The following is a 14,998-nucleotide window of genomic DNA, read 5'->3' as shown; positions in this document are numbered from 1 at the left end:
GTGTGCCACCATGGGCGAACTCACTGACTTATTTACGACAGAGAGCTATATGTGGTAGTCTTGTGGTAATTTCCACTACCTTATATACGGTAGGGAGCTATGTTCAGAGAGTCTCTCTTCCCGTTGGCTCATGTACCTCCAACAAGCTATGCTACAGTCACTCACAATTATTCATACTGATTCTGACATGCACACATCTGTCTTAAAATGACCATTGCACTGTTTAAAATCTCCCCACATCATCGGCATTGTAATGGTAAATAGAAAATAAAACACCCGTCTGTTTTCAAATATTTTCTGTATTATAAAAGCTGCATTTAGACACGATCTCATTCTTTACAGAAATAAATAAAATGGTACAGTCAAAGCATTGTCTATGACACACTGCAAAAAGCGTGGCGGAGAGCAGAACTCAAATTGCAACATTGGTATTTGATTAAGACACGCACAGGAATCCTACACTGACTGCATATTACCGTACACACTCAGCTCCCACACTTCTCATTACCTTATCTTTTTAGTTGTTCTCTTTGTGAATGTGGCTCTCTTGGATTAACTCCAGCAAAAAGGAACGCTTGCCTTCTCAAGCCGGGGTCATTGCCTGGAATTCTCAGCTTTTTCAGATAGGAATGCCTCAGCCAGTGGAAAGGTTTTTCTTTCAGCTCTCCCCAATCTCGACTGCAGCAGGACACAGGAATCTGCATTCAGTCAGGACCCCACAGCCAGGTCTTCTCCCCAGTAGTGCAGAAAGATGTCTGCCTGTCTTTTTCCCTGATACTGCCCACTAAAACTTTCCTCTCAGCCCTCTGTATGACGTGTCCCAATGAAATCCATCATCTCTCATCCTCCTACTCTTCAACAATAGCTTCGCTTATACATTTGCAATTGTTGCAAATCTGACTTCCTTCTTCCTGCAGTTACTGTGCACAAAAACACGGAGAATCAGGCAGAGAAGAGAAGAGAAAAAAAATCTGCACACACATTTAAATGGTTTTCAGAGTATGCCTAATTCTGCAGTGGAGAACACATTTTATTAGTGGGTTATATTAAATAAGGTTTTATTAGTCAGGTTAATGGTTAATAGGTTAGCTGTTAATTTTCAAATGTGTCTCTCGCACCATAGGCGTTTCAGGTGAAAAATAGTGTGCATTTTTAAATGAGCACGTATGCTTTTAACTGTAAAAATAGATTTGCATCTTATATGTTAAAATCGTTTTTGACTGAATAGCCTGTCTTTCCTTGTTAATCTGGTAACCCATATAGCAATGCACCGCACCCTTGTGGTGGTGCTGCGAAAAAAATTGCTACCTGTGTAGTAGTGCTGTACTCTGTGCTGTTTGCTACCTGTGTAGTAGTGCTGTACTCTGTGCTGTTTGCTACCTGTGTAGTAGTGCTGTACTCTGTGCTGTTTGCTACCTGTGTAGTAGTGCTGTACTCTGTGCTGTAACACGCTAAATATCCTTACACTTCTGTGGCGAATACGTTTCTCTGTGATTTTTTTTTTCTTTTCCTCGAGCGTTCATTTGCGCCATTTTATTACACTACTTTTTGTGTTTTTTGAGATATGTCAAGGTGCCTTGGAGCTTGGTCGCGCGCTTTTCTACAATCAATACTAATTCCACATTGTCGTTGACATGGGGCGTTGTATCCAATCCTGCGTTGTGGCTCTTTTGGAAATGCTAACCAAACCTAAGCACAGGAGTTACACTAAAATGAGGGCATTACTCCTGTGATAATCAGCACATAGAGTCTGCCTGCGCTATCTTCAGCTGGGGCCCAACATTGGGACATTTGCTTTTGTGCATTGCCTGCCACGGTTAACTCAATGTCTTGGCCATGTAAACATGTCTCTCCTGTGCCTGTTTTTTAATATATGGTGTGTGAGTGTATCTGAGGTTGTGCAGACGTCTATGTTTTCAACTTTTCATCTTCTGCTAGTTTATCACTCACAATGATTACCTTTCCAGAAGGCTTCATTTATCTTATGCCTACTCCTATAATATGGTTTCTATCCCCTGCTTTTTGTTAGAGCGCTCTTTCACTGATGCTCTATAAAGAGGGCCTGATTCACAGAAGTGTTTTATAATGGCCCAATCCCACAGAAAAACATAATGTGAATCAGGGCCTAAATGTATTTTTAACATGTTTCCTCAACTTGGGGTTAAATTGTGGATCCTCTGCTTCCTTTACCATCATTTTCCCACCTCAAATCCTTATATCTTTATCAAAAACCAGGCGTTAAGGGAGGACCCGCAAAGGGAACTCGTAGTAGGGCGGTAAGGGATTACCAGCACCGGTGCCGGTAATCCCTTACCGCCCTCCTCGTAATGAGGCCCATGGTATATGCCAGCAATGCCCCCGGCCAATCATGCCTTTTATACTCTCTCGAGCCCCTTGTGCCTGTCATTTTTCTGGTCTCTCCACTTAATCTCCCCCACAGTGCACACTGCCTTCCATTCTTCCATTCCTCCTCTCTTTACCTGGTCCATCTCTACAGCAGCTTCGCCAGGAATCAAATTTAGGAGGGGCACAGAGGGGGCCTCACACAAAAATAAGGGGGCCACAGACAAACGTTGGGGGGCCACCTATAAAAGGGCAATGTGTGACGTCACAAGCACTGCTGAAGACAATCTTTTGTGCACACCAATTATCACACCCCACTGCACGTACCCTCCCATCAGAATGTAGGCACTAAACCATTAAGTCACTAATGACCCACCATTAGCGGTTTCCTGCACTACATTCTGATTGGAGGGGCTGCTCTTGACTGCAGGGAGACTTAACAGCTCTTCATTGTTGTGTGGCATCATTCAGTGTGGCCCTGTGTGTGTGCTATGCTTGCAGACACAGCACTGCAGACAGTGCAGAGAAAGTAGCCCAGCTGAGGTGGGGGGGGGCATAAAAGGGGGCCAAAGATTTATAGAGGAGGGGCTCAGGCCCGCCCCAAGGACCACCCCAGCAACACCACTGCACCTCAATTATTTTACAGGGTTAGAAATTGAGGGGTTGTGGGATCGATTTGGCTTCTGCTTCTAGCCTAGGAGAGCCTGGTTAGCTTGAAAGCAACAGCTACCAGGAGATACTTTTGGCTCTGCAGGCAATTGTTGCCTTTCAAACATGCACGCGCAACATTAACTTTGAGAATTTGTGAATGTTAGTGATGAATTAGGAGACATCTAGTACACAACTATTCATGTTATGTTCTGTTACGTAGTCTTTTAACGTGCGTGCTGACTGCTGCCACTTGCGTGGTCTCTTGGCGCTCAAACATACACAATGGACAAAAAGCTAAGGCTTGCCTCTCATGTGGAAGTTAGATTTGCGGTGCGTTGTGTACTCACTCCTTGTTCCCCAGTGGTAGCTCCTGCCTACTGGGTGAATCCCGAGACCCAGGAGCTGGTTTTATCTCCTGCTCATCGGTTCTTAATTTTGAACCGTGAGCTTAAGAAGTAAATTAATTTGGCCACAAAACTTTTGTCGCGGCGTAAGATAAAAATTCCTAGAGTGACAGCAGCTACTGTGGCTCATGTGTAAAGACGTGAAAGAAGAGTCGTTTTACAACCTTAGCATATCTGGTACACACACTGAAGTAGCCTTCCTGCTAGCTGTGCCTTTAACGGAAGACCGTACATTTCTACTGCCTGTGCACGCTTTCTGGGTCCCTAGAAATCCTTTCTGTACCAGTTCTGGGGTCAGTTTCGAAATGTTGTCCTGCGTTGGAAATCTGCGCCATGGCTTTTTACTGCCTCAGGCAGACTCATGTAATTGTGTTCGGCACAAGAAACTCGCAGTGCTGTTTCAGGGTCGTTGCATAACCTAGGCATCTACGCCTTGTAAAGCCGGTGCCTCTCTGTGGTCACGCGGCCGGAAGTCTTTCTTTTATAAGTAGGTTCTGTGGACGTGCAGACTTTGTTTTACTACCTGGTTGCTGCTGCTGCAGGTAAGGAAAGCGCGCTCTGCTTCGCCCTGCTGTACAAAAGTGTGTTTCTCTGCAGGGCAGACCTGAGATCAGAATAGCTCCTGCTCTGTGTAAATTGTTTATCTGTCTCACTTCCAAGGGCGGGTAGAAGTCTCAACGCGCCTCAAATTCTCTTCTGTGTTGTGTGTTTTTTTTAGAGAGCCTTTGGTCGTTTTTCAAGTGTAAGCATTGTCTAACATGCTGCATTAGCCAGAAGGAAAGTGTAGCTGCTTTTTTAGTTTGGGCATATTAGGTGTCACCTTTAAACAAAACCATTCCAGTCTATAAGTGTTGTTTGGCATTTCTACCCACCCATTTCCTGCTCATGGCCATGCTAATCCCTATGGCCATTCCCACCCATTCCTGCCTCTGCGCTCCCAAAACACCTCCCTTAATGGGAAGTCTTTGAGGTCTCTTTACTCAAGCCTTACCATCAGGGTTTTCATTCAAATTGCATGCCAGTGTTTCTTCAAAGCAGTCTACTGAGAGTTAATGAATTGGAGTTGTAAAATGGTGTAATAAAAATGTCTTCCAGGCCTGCCTCCAGCCACTTGATTTATATAAGCACTCTGCCTGTCTTTCACTGAAAAAAAGCATTGGCAAAGCCAACATTTTTGGCTTGTGCGTACGTTTTATGCATTTGCCAGGCACTGCTATTAGATGTCTAGGTACTTGCATCATTTTGCACCTGCTATCAACAATGGGTAGATGATGCCAGTACGGCTGTGCCTTTCCCATGCCTACACAAAAGCCCAAACCGTTGGCATTGCCAATGCTTGTTTTTAAAGCACCCACAAAAACCAGGAGATTTTGCAGGAATTATACTTTTAGAAGACTAACTGGGTCATTACAAATGTGGCGGTATGGTAAAAGTGTCAGTAAAAATGCTGGCAAGTCTTTTACCCACACTTTCACTGCACTGCAAAACTACAGGGGCGGGGGTTACCTGATTTACCTCCAGCCAAGAGCCGAAGCTAAATCATGCCCCCATCGGCAAAAAACTGCCAGTATTATTGGCATTACCCGCCATGGAATGGTATAAGACCGCTGTTGCCGGCACCTTTAATATCCCAGTAATACTGGGATATCGGGCGCTGGCAACGCTAGGTCAGTTTACCGGCATTCCCCTGGTATTACCAGCGGGATACCGACAAACGTGTAATGAGGGCTCCTGTGAGTGGGTGTTTTAGCTTTAGGACCACATAGGTTTGAGGAAGGAATCGGTGGCGTTGAAGGCCACCAACCAAAAATAGGGGAGTACCACTTAAATGTTTTCCAACCTTATCTATTTCATCCGGGCGATAGTCCAGTCCTGGTTTTAAATTTACATTCTGGTAACTAGTTTATGTGGAGGACAAGGTTTAATTTTGATGGAGGGGATATGATATTTAACAATACTCAATTACCCCTTACATTTAATATTTTGTGATCAAATGCTCCATTATGCGTGATAATTGAGAGGAGGTGTGTGGTGGACGGACCCCTCCCATGTCTTTAAAAAACATATTTTATGAACATGAATTCTCTGTGGAAGCTACTTTAGGGCAGGGGCATCGCCACAGCCCCTTATAGTGCCTATAAGCTAATGCTCAGAACTGTTTTTACATGTATAGTCTAAGGCAGAGGTCTTCAAACTGTGGGGCACGCCACATCCCAGGGCGGGGGGGGGAAAAAAAAATATATATATATATATTTTTTTTTTTTTAGATTGGAGGAAATGGGAAGGGGCAGCTCACATGGTCAGACTGGACCATAAAACGGTCTTAAGCACCAATGAAAAAAATGTCCAGCAGTTGCAAATGGATATTCAGTCCTTTAGTCACACACTGTTTGAATAGTACCCAAGGGGTTGTTTTTTGTTCAAATGTAAACATATTCTGATATTTAAAGAATATTTATTCAGCAACAATGGTCAAAACTACTAGCTGCATAGTGAAGGAACTCATCAAACTTTCCCACAGTGGCCAAAAAAGTGGCCCATTTTGACTGGCCTACACTAGCATTTTGCATTTTTGGTACGGTCATCGCCCTATTGCCCTATAGGCCAGTCCAAGCCTGTCGGCTCATCCATAATGGTGAGTGGGCGTCCACCCACTGGCCACCTCACCCATTACGGAGGAGCCGAGGAGCCAGCCCAGTGAAACACAGAGCACTCCCTCAGCTGCTTTTTCTAGCTGAGGGAGTGCTCCTGTGCTGGCTGAACTGTTAAAGGGAAACACTGTTTGCCTTTGACAGTTCATTTCTCCAGCCGCACATGATCACTGAGCCATGCAACGCTGGGCGTGTTTTGCTTTGCCAGCCTTGCATAGCTCATTGGAAATGCTGGCTGGGGCACTGCATGCATGTATGTGCGAGGGGGTGCTCCTGCGCCTCCTCGCACATACGGGCAGAGCAACCTGGAGCGCCCCGCATTTTAGCAACCACGTGCAGGCCCCTGCAGAAGGTACGTTTATGGCGATTTATTTTTTATTTAAATGTGTATGGATGTGTGTATGCTTGTGTTTTGGGACTGTGTTGGGAGCAGGATGGGTGGCAGCACTGGAATAGTGGTGGGAGTAGGGTGGGGAGTGCCCAGGGTCTGAACTGGGAGTAGGGTGCAGTGACGGCACGCAAAAGTTCATAGCGATTTCTACATGCTGTCCATCTGGCAATTTTGGGGGGGCCCGGCCTGCCCAAACTTTGCTCAGGGGGGGCCCAGGCCAAAAATGTTTGAAGACCACTGGCCTAAGGGAAAGGGCAATATGTCATTAAGTCGCGCGCACATTGTTATGTTCATGTGATTTATACCACCCACCGCTGCCTTTGTCATTGTCTCCGTGTGCTCTTTGTCGGTGAAGTTGTTTAAAATGGAAAGCAATGCAATGGAAAGGTCACATCAATATTAAATGGACTGACTGCATTTGCAATACACTTGTTTGCAAAGAAATGATGCCGTGGCTGCATTTCAGAGAAGTGTTCCAGATTGAAGGAGATGTTTATCTTCTGTTTTATATTAATTTTGCTGATGAAATAAAACGATACCAGAATATCACGCTACAATAGTGTGTTACAGTTTAGATTAACAAAATTAAATTGAGTTTAAAGTCTTCACGCTGTATTTATATTTATTCGAAGAGCATTCATGTTATTTTAGATCGCAAATGAGTTGATGTTGGCGGCATTCCCCCCAAGGATGCCTGTACAATAGCACAGAGATGAGTACAAGTGGTGCGAATTAAGTGGCAATGGACCAGGCAGAACATGTAAAAAGAACAGAAACAGGTGACTTACAAAGCTAACAGTAACCTAGGACGGCAAGTGCAGCAAACGAAGGAGGAGTACTGTACAAGTATACACAATTTCACTATTAGGCGACACTGGAGTAGTGTTTTCAGGTTGGTAGGTTGGGGAGACGGCAGGGGAGCTCGCTTTTTGGAAAGTAGGTGAATTTTATAATGAGTTTTGAAGAGATGAACAGTCGGGCTAGCATTGATCGTGGTGGGTAGTGAGTTCCAATGGAGCGGGATGAGTAGAGAGAAAAGGCAGAAGAGAAGCGAGAGGAGTCACAGGGGTGAGGCATGGGGCAGTGAGGCTGAGTGTAGAGGAAACCAGATGGAGAGGAGAGAGGGATATGATCATCCAGGGGTTGGGGAGCAAGACCATTGATAGCTTTGTAGACTAGTAGAAGGTACTTGGAAAAGTGGGCGAGCAAGCCAGCATAGTGTCACTAGGTAGACGTGCAGGAGGATGCGGGTAAATTGTATAGTGGGCTGGTATTGAAGTTGAGGACTTTGGGCCTCATCAGGTGTTGAGTGGTGTGGTAAAAATGGGGTGCTAATAGCGTTACGCCACATTACCACACCGCCCAGCCACGCGTTTTGGGGGAAAGTCGGCGGAGGATTTACCTCCAACTCTGAAGTGGAGTTGAATGAGCCGACTTTCTGCCAGTTTTCCGGCGAAATTAATGCTGCTGTAATGGCGCAGAAAATGCGCCATTGAGTCTTATGGACTAAAAATAATGGGGACTTACACAACCATCCTCACTTGTGATCTGGAGGTAATACCGCCAGACCAAGTGACAGTAACTGTAATTGCGTTGGGCAGTATTCTAGCAGATTTCTGTCTGTAAACTGTGACATTTTTATCTATAAGTGAAGCGCTCTGTTGCCTCAGTGTCTTGATGCGCTATACAAATAAATAAATACAAATGCAATTTTACCGCTGGGGTACTCCTGATGAGGCCCAATGCCTAGAGGGAGTAAGAAGTAGAGGGGAAGGCCAAGGGCTCGGCGCGAGCAGAAGTCTAGTTTGCTGAGCACGAGGCTGGAGGCCAGAGTTTTTGTAGAGTGATGAGTAAGACATGGATAGAGACACTGTGGTTGGAGACAGCGTTTTGGGGTCTTGGTTACTGGGGCACAGTATTGTTTCTAGTTGTTTTAATGCTCACGTACAACTAGTGACTCTGCCATAAAAAACAAAACAATACTTAGTTTGATAATCAATATGTTTATCCGTTTCAGAACGCTGTAACCACCTATTGTGCCTAACTGGCATAATGTAAGCAGTTCTCCACAGCGCCCTGATGCCCGAGGGCTTGTGCGTGCTATACAATTGATTGAAAAAATAGATAAAAGAACATTTTGGTACATGCTATGGAGATCTGCGCAGATGTTTTTCATTTTTAGTGTTCATCTCCGTCCTAGGTGATTTTGTAGTGGTTGCAAGAAGATGAGCCAACTCACATGTGTTGGGAGTCAAGATCAGGTTTTACGCTGACAATGACTTTCTCCAGGATTTAAAACATGGCTCCAACTCACCTAAAAAGGATTTGTGGCTGCAACTTGCGGCACAAGGACGTAATGTCATTTCTGACGTCGTGTATTTCTTTAAGCGGTGCAATTTTCAACTGCAATCTGCAACTGTACTCATTTTGTGAGTGCATTATTTAAGCAATAGAACACGAGCGGTAATGCCCCCGACGCGAGGGTTCTATTGCTATTAGTACCCCGGCCCGCAAAAATTGTGTGACCGGGGCACTAAAAGCTTTTTTTTTTGTCCCGAAACGCTGCAGCGTTTCGGGAGAAAAAAAAAAGAAAATGGCTGCCGACATGGAAACGGAGTCCGTTTTCCCTTTCCATGGCAGCCATCGGGAGCGGACGCGCTGGGAACACTTGTGTTCCCAGCGCATCCGCTCCCGAAAAATGGTCAAAAAGAAGGTAAGTGGGGTTGGGAGGGTGGGAGTGGGACGGGGGGAAGAGTCTCCACACGGCTGGAGGCTTCCCTCGTCCCCTGCCGGGGACGCAGAACCAAGAAGGTAAGTTGGGGGGGGGGGGGTTGGAGGGAGGGAGGGAAGTGAATAAAAAAAAAAAAATAGACTAATCCGAGTCCCCGGCGGGGGACTCAGCCGCGGGGAGACTCGGAACGGGGATGGCCCCGCTTCGAGCCTCTTCATTGGCCGAGCGGCTGTCACGCCCCCCGCCGGGGACAAAGGCTGTGGAATCCCGACGGAGGGATTCCCGGCTGGGTAGGGACCTGGCAAGAGCCAATTAAAATGCTTGTTGCATTCAGATTGTCTCTCGCCGGGTTACTAATTATGATCAACAAATGCGCCCTTCCAAATTGCATGTGCCGCCATTTGTTGTCCTTAATTTGCCCCGATTCATGACAAAAATGAATCTCCAGGTACAAGTCCATGGCAGTCAGAAAACGCACTACTGATTGAAAAGGGAATACACTCTCAATTAAAAAATTTTCTTCCAAGTGGTGTCGAACATTGTGGAACGTAAATCACTTTGAGCTACAAAGGGTCAAAAAAATAAAAAATAACTTCTTTCTACATGTTTGCATTTATCCAAAATTCGACTTGGAGCAGGTTGGTATAAGGGCAGCTTGCTTCGGGAGCAAGTTTTGTTTCAGGATGCACCGTGTCTCTGCGTGGTTGTGTCCGCACTGTGTTGCCTGGCCACTGACACGCCTGCAGACACACATGTTTTCCATTGCAGTGTTTTGAGGTACACCTCCCTCTGGCCCTTTTTCTTGTTGGGTACCTTTTTCTGGCAACATTGTCTACCTCCATGATCAAGCCCTATATTTCCCAGTGCGTGGTAACAGCGGATAGTCCTGTGCGGGGCATGCTCCCAACCACAGATGTATCCGGTTGATAGAGGGAGACTCTCTAGAGGTTCGGGAGACAGGACCCGTCTGATCTTTGTTCCTGGTTCACAGGAGTAATTAGTTGTTAAATAATCATTACTTATTCAGTCTGCAAATTAAGAAAACATGCATGGGATTATGGATGGATATCATAGTGTCCCAAGAGATCTTTAAGGTTTATTTAGAAGATTTTGTAAGAATGAATGCAAATTTATGATTGCTTTGGAGCACTTGAAATAGAGTGTAGGAACATAAATAGTAGAGATTGATGGAGTCCAACCCTGATGCAAGGAAGTGTTCCCCATCGTGCGTACTTCTGTGTTTGCCCACTTAGCACCTCGTGACCAATCATAATTCAGTTTAAAAAGTTCACTTTTCAGATGTTCTATGCAGGTGAATCAGTACTGATCTCATCATTGGCTCAAGTGGTCCTAAGTCCAAAGAACACTGCGGATCTCCTCCCTTTTAGGACTGTTAGTGGATCGGTTTTGAAACCTTAGTTGTCTGGTCAGCGTGTAGGGGGGCCCCACCCCCAACCACCATCAAGCTTTGAGTGCAAAGCAATGGATTTAGACATACTCTTGGATTCCAGTAGCAGCAAATGGAGTGTTTTTAGGGCCTGTTTTATGTCGTGCCATTTTTGCAGATTTAAACATAATCTGATCTCCTGGTTTCTAAATCTTTGAAGTCTGTCCAGCACTTTTCGTGCCAATCTAGTGTAGGCTGTTGCAATTGCACAGGCCTCACCACAGATCCACGCTGTATTCCGCGTCAAGGAGTGGGAGCATTTTGCAGAGAATCCCGTGTGGGGAATTTCGTTTTTTCGACCACTGCGTTGATCTGAGGTGCACACCTTAGATCTGCATCGAGGATGAAACACAGAATCTTAACTTGCGTGTTGGTGATCCAAGCTTTACAGAATATTAAGGAGAAAATATGTTCTCCGAAGTAGGCTCTCTGTTTTGTTTTCTACTTAACCCCTCAAGTGCTGAGGTCGTCTTCATCACATCCTTTATGTTTACAGTGCGAAGAAAATGACTTGCACGTTCTCACCACATGTAATGTTGATTGTGCACTGCGCAACTAATCTGTAAAACTGAGGCAATTTTCTCTCAAACAATGATGCATGTGATCCAGATAGTCACATGTTGTTTTCTTTTTCTTCTTGGTAATTCACTTACAAAAGTGTGTCTTATCAGCATTCATTTGCAGGTATGCTTTACCTTATATAGTTCAAGTATCTGTGCCAACGGGTGCATTTAGAAATTGAATAGAAAAAGGGAAAAGGCAGGATCCCTGAGGTACTCCACATGTCGCCTCCAGGGATGATGATACCACTGGACCCGTCTAAACTTGTCAACTTTGATTTAAGAGGAAGGGTCACGTCCATTCTAAAGCTGTGCCTGAGGCTTCTGCTTATACTTGGAAGAGTCAGATGGTCAGCTTATTAATGAGGCAAAGAAGGCTCAAGGAGAATCAGGGCAGCTTGTTGGCCTTTACCAAGGGAGAGGTGAACTCCTACTCTGATGGCTTTGAGGTTATGTCCCTGTACCCCTAATAAGCATACAACTACATAGTCTGTCAACCAGATGGTAATTAAAATCCAGATTCTCTAGTTGCTTCCTGTTAAAGGATATTTCTGGTACTAGGGATAGATGTCTAAGATAAAATACTTTTGTGGTGAATAGTAGGGAACATTGACACAGTAAGTGGATTACATTTTTTATTCCTTGTAAAGCAGTCAAAATATATTGGTGGGTTATTTCGACTGAGAGGTTATCCTGGATTTGGAGAGGTGGGGGTAGATCTTTTGGGTTCATATTTTTCTGCTCTCCCCAGATTGTTCATTACTTGGGCTCTGCTTTTGTGCTACTTATTCTGAGCACAGCATATGATGCAACTTAAGTCAGAAAAGGAGAAGAGTTAAGGAGAGGGAGAAAAAATAGTATAGGGGAAATAGGATTGCAAATGAGAAGGAATAGGTTGATAGAAGACTATAGAAAGGAAAAGGGAATGGAGAGCGGACAACTCGTGTTACAGGTTTAGGAAGAATGGAGTTGAAGACCAAGCAATCGAATAAGGGAGGCAAATGGGGGGAGGAAGGGAGGAACATGACAATTCAATATATTAAAGGTGAGAATAAAATGATTGTGATAAAAGGTGCTGAGACAAGTAAGGTCAATGGAAGTTGCAGCTGTGGGGCAGGCGAGAGGGTGAAGAAAAGAGAGGAAGAGGAGATAGTGGGAGGGCAACAAGAAAGGAATATGATGAAAAGGGAAAAGAAAATCAGCTTGCAAAGTGGAAGGTGAGAGATGTGAAAGATAAGAAGAGATAGAAGGTTTAAGGGCATAGAAGAACGGAAAATGCAGAGGGTTGTAACGCCACAGACCACACAAAATGGCTTGGTGGGTTACACATTGGTTAAGCCTAGGTTCAACAATTTCTAGAAATCACAGTTGTGGTCCCCAGAATGAGCAAGTGGGGTTGTCTGAATGGCTGGAATGTTTGCAAACTACCTCCATTAAAATTGATGCAAAGTTGGAGGGTGCACACAGGTGAACAGTGTCTTCCCTGCCCCACAATTATTTTTAGAGGGAGGGCAGCGGGGTCTATGTGGTTAACATTATAGATACTATGCTCGGTGGATGGCCCCAATGTAATCCCCCTACTGATGTAGTCCCACCCCACAATTCGGGGATAGGAAATGACAATCTGATTAAAACACAAGTTTATTTGAAGAAAGAATACATTCAAATCCTGGCCTAGGTGGTCTCCTGCTTTATGCGAGGGAAGTCACCCACAATGTTACACAATCACAAATAGCAAAATGTACCTACCTGCATGAATCTTACTGCTTTTCACACTCAAGCACTTATTTTAAAACCAATGATATATATATGTATATTACAAGTCCTGTGGAAGCAGCCCTGTAGTTATGGTTAAATTGCACAACCCATAGGAAGAGCACTTTTTGGGTGGATTATAACTTCACCCCCCTGGACAAATCCTCATGAAACTTTGCAAAAAAAGTATATGTCCCTGTCAGATTGATTCTGCGAAGGTAAGGTTTCGTTAAGGGGGGGGGGGGGGGGCCAAAATGATAGGGTGGTCCCAAAATGTGTGTGTGTTTTTTCCCCAAAGACGCAATGGGAAAAAAAGTTTGCTCATGCCTAAAGCCCAAACCGATTGATGGATTTTCACCACATTTGCGGCAGGAGCCGTAGCTTGGTGCCGAAAGTGTGCTTTTGTAAATTTGGTGTAAACCGGTGCAGTCATTTTTTTTTTAAAACAACCAAAAAGTAGGTAAAATGAAATGTGTGATATCTGGGTTCGGTCCGCAGACTCACTTCCCTGTTCAGTCCGCGGAGAGGCCTCTGATTGGTCCAGAGAGGACAGCGTGATGTCAGCGGACCGGGGGGGGGGTCTGGGAAACTCTCCACCAGCATGAACACAGCCCATTGTCTTGTTCTTCGGTGGATGGCCCCTGGGAGAGTCTCAACCAAGTCTTTAGCTCACTGTCTTTTTCACAGAGAAGAAATTTCCCGGCATATCAGTCTTTGTCCTGCCCAGGGGCAGTCCAGCACCGAAATGCTAGGCAATTCTCCTCTGAACAAGAGTACCACAGCAACCCCATACACGTGTTTCAGCCTAGTTGGCCATCATCAGTGAGGTGAAGCTGTGCCTCTCTAAGAGCAGTGAGCAAGGGGTCCACGTCTGGATTCCCCTGGTGACTTAGGGTGAGACCCAAAGTTACTTGGTATGCAAAACAGAGGGGGGTCTGGGATACTCTCTACCAGCATGAACACAGCCCATTGACTTGTTCTTGGGTGGATGGCCCCTGGGAGAGTCTCAACCAAGTCTTTAGCTCACTGTTTGTTTCAAAGAGAAGAAATTTCCCCGCATATCAGTCTTTGTCCTGCCCAGGGGCAGTCCAGCACCGAAATGCTAGGCAATTCTCCTCTGAACAAGAGTACCCTCAGTAACCCCATACACGTGTTTCAGCCTTGTTGGGCATCATCAGTGAGGTGAAACTGTTGCCTCTCTAAGGACAGTGAGCAAGGGGTCCACGTCTGGATCGCCCTGTTAACTTAGGGTGAAACCCAAAGTTAATTTATGCAAACGAAGGGGGGTCTGGGAATCTCTCTACCAGCACGAACACATCCCAATGACCTGTTCTTGGGTGAATAACCCCTGGGAGAGACTCTACCAAGTCTTTAGCTCACTGTCCCTTTCACAGAGAAGACATTTCCCCGCATATCAGTCTTTGTTCTGCCCAGGGGCAGTCCAGCACCGAAATGCTAGGCAATTCTCCTCTGAACAAGAGTACCACAGCAACCCCATACACGTGTTTCAGCCTAGTTGGGCATCATCAGTGAGGTGAAGCTGTGCCTCTCTAAGAGCAGTGAGCAAGACATCTGAAACGCCCGCTGATTGGATGGTGAAAAGCATGGGGCGTGTCATATTTTTGGAAACAACCGCCATGTTGGATTCGTGGGCAGCAGCCTTTTTCCACGAACATTGCAGTGAAAACATTGCACTTGTGAAACTAATCAAACAATCTCTGGGGAGGTGAAAGTTGATGAGGATGTGATGGAATATGGACTTAAAAGGACAAAAACAGGTGTTTTTCTTCTCTGATGTCCACGAACAGTCCAGGGTAGTGATGTTCACGGACATCTGAAATGTTCACGGGCATGTATGCTTATTTCGGCATTGCGGTTGGTGAAAAGCAGTTTTTGTATGGCTTTTAACTTTGGCACCACTCAATGAAACTGCATGAAATTTTGTAATTCAATTCTAGACCTGATTCTAAATGTTTTGGTATTTTCTTCCAAGAGGGGGCAAAATTAGAGGGGTGTCTCAACATTTTCATATGGCTTATAACTTTGTTGCCATTTGACGAATGTG

The 14,998-nt window shown here is 45.1% G+C and overlaps 1 protein-coding gene across 8 annotated transcripts in view; it reads left to right on the top strand.

Annotated features, from left to right (window-relative positions):
- Nucleotides 1-14,998, top strand: part of CYP4F22 (cytochrome P450 family 4 subfamily F member 22) — a 517,355-nt gene that overhangs the window by 170,410 nt on the left and 331,947 nt on the right. For 2 of the 8 annotated variants that reach the window (XM_069603857.1, XM_069603856.1), the window contains exon 1: nucleotides 3,873-3,940. The exons of the other annotated variants lie outside the window; for them this stretch is intronic. The gene's annotated coding sequence lies outside the window, so the exon portion shown is untranslated. Of the gene's footprint in view, nucleotides 1-3,872; nucleotides 3,941-14,998 lie in introns of those variants that run through there. 8 annotated transcript variants of the gene reach the window in all.

The sequence above is a fragment of the Ambystoma mexicanum genome, chromosome 3q (genome assembly GCF_040938575.1).
Source record: "Ambystoma mexicanum isolate Mex_15411 chromosome 3q, UKY_AmexF1_1, whole genome shotgun sequence".
NCBI classification, from domain to species: domain Eukaryota; kingdom Metazoa; phylum Chordata; class Amphibia; order Caudata; family Ambystomatidae; genus Ambystoma; species Ambystoma mexicanum.
Note: the sequence above shows the minus strand (reverse complement) of the source record. Positions and strands in the feature narration are given on the sequence as shown.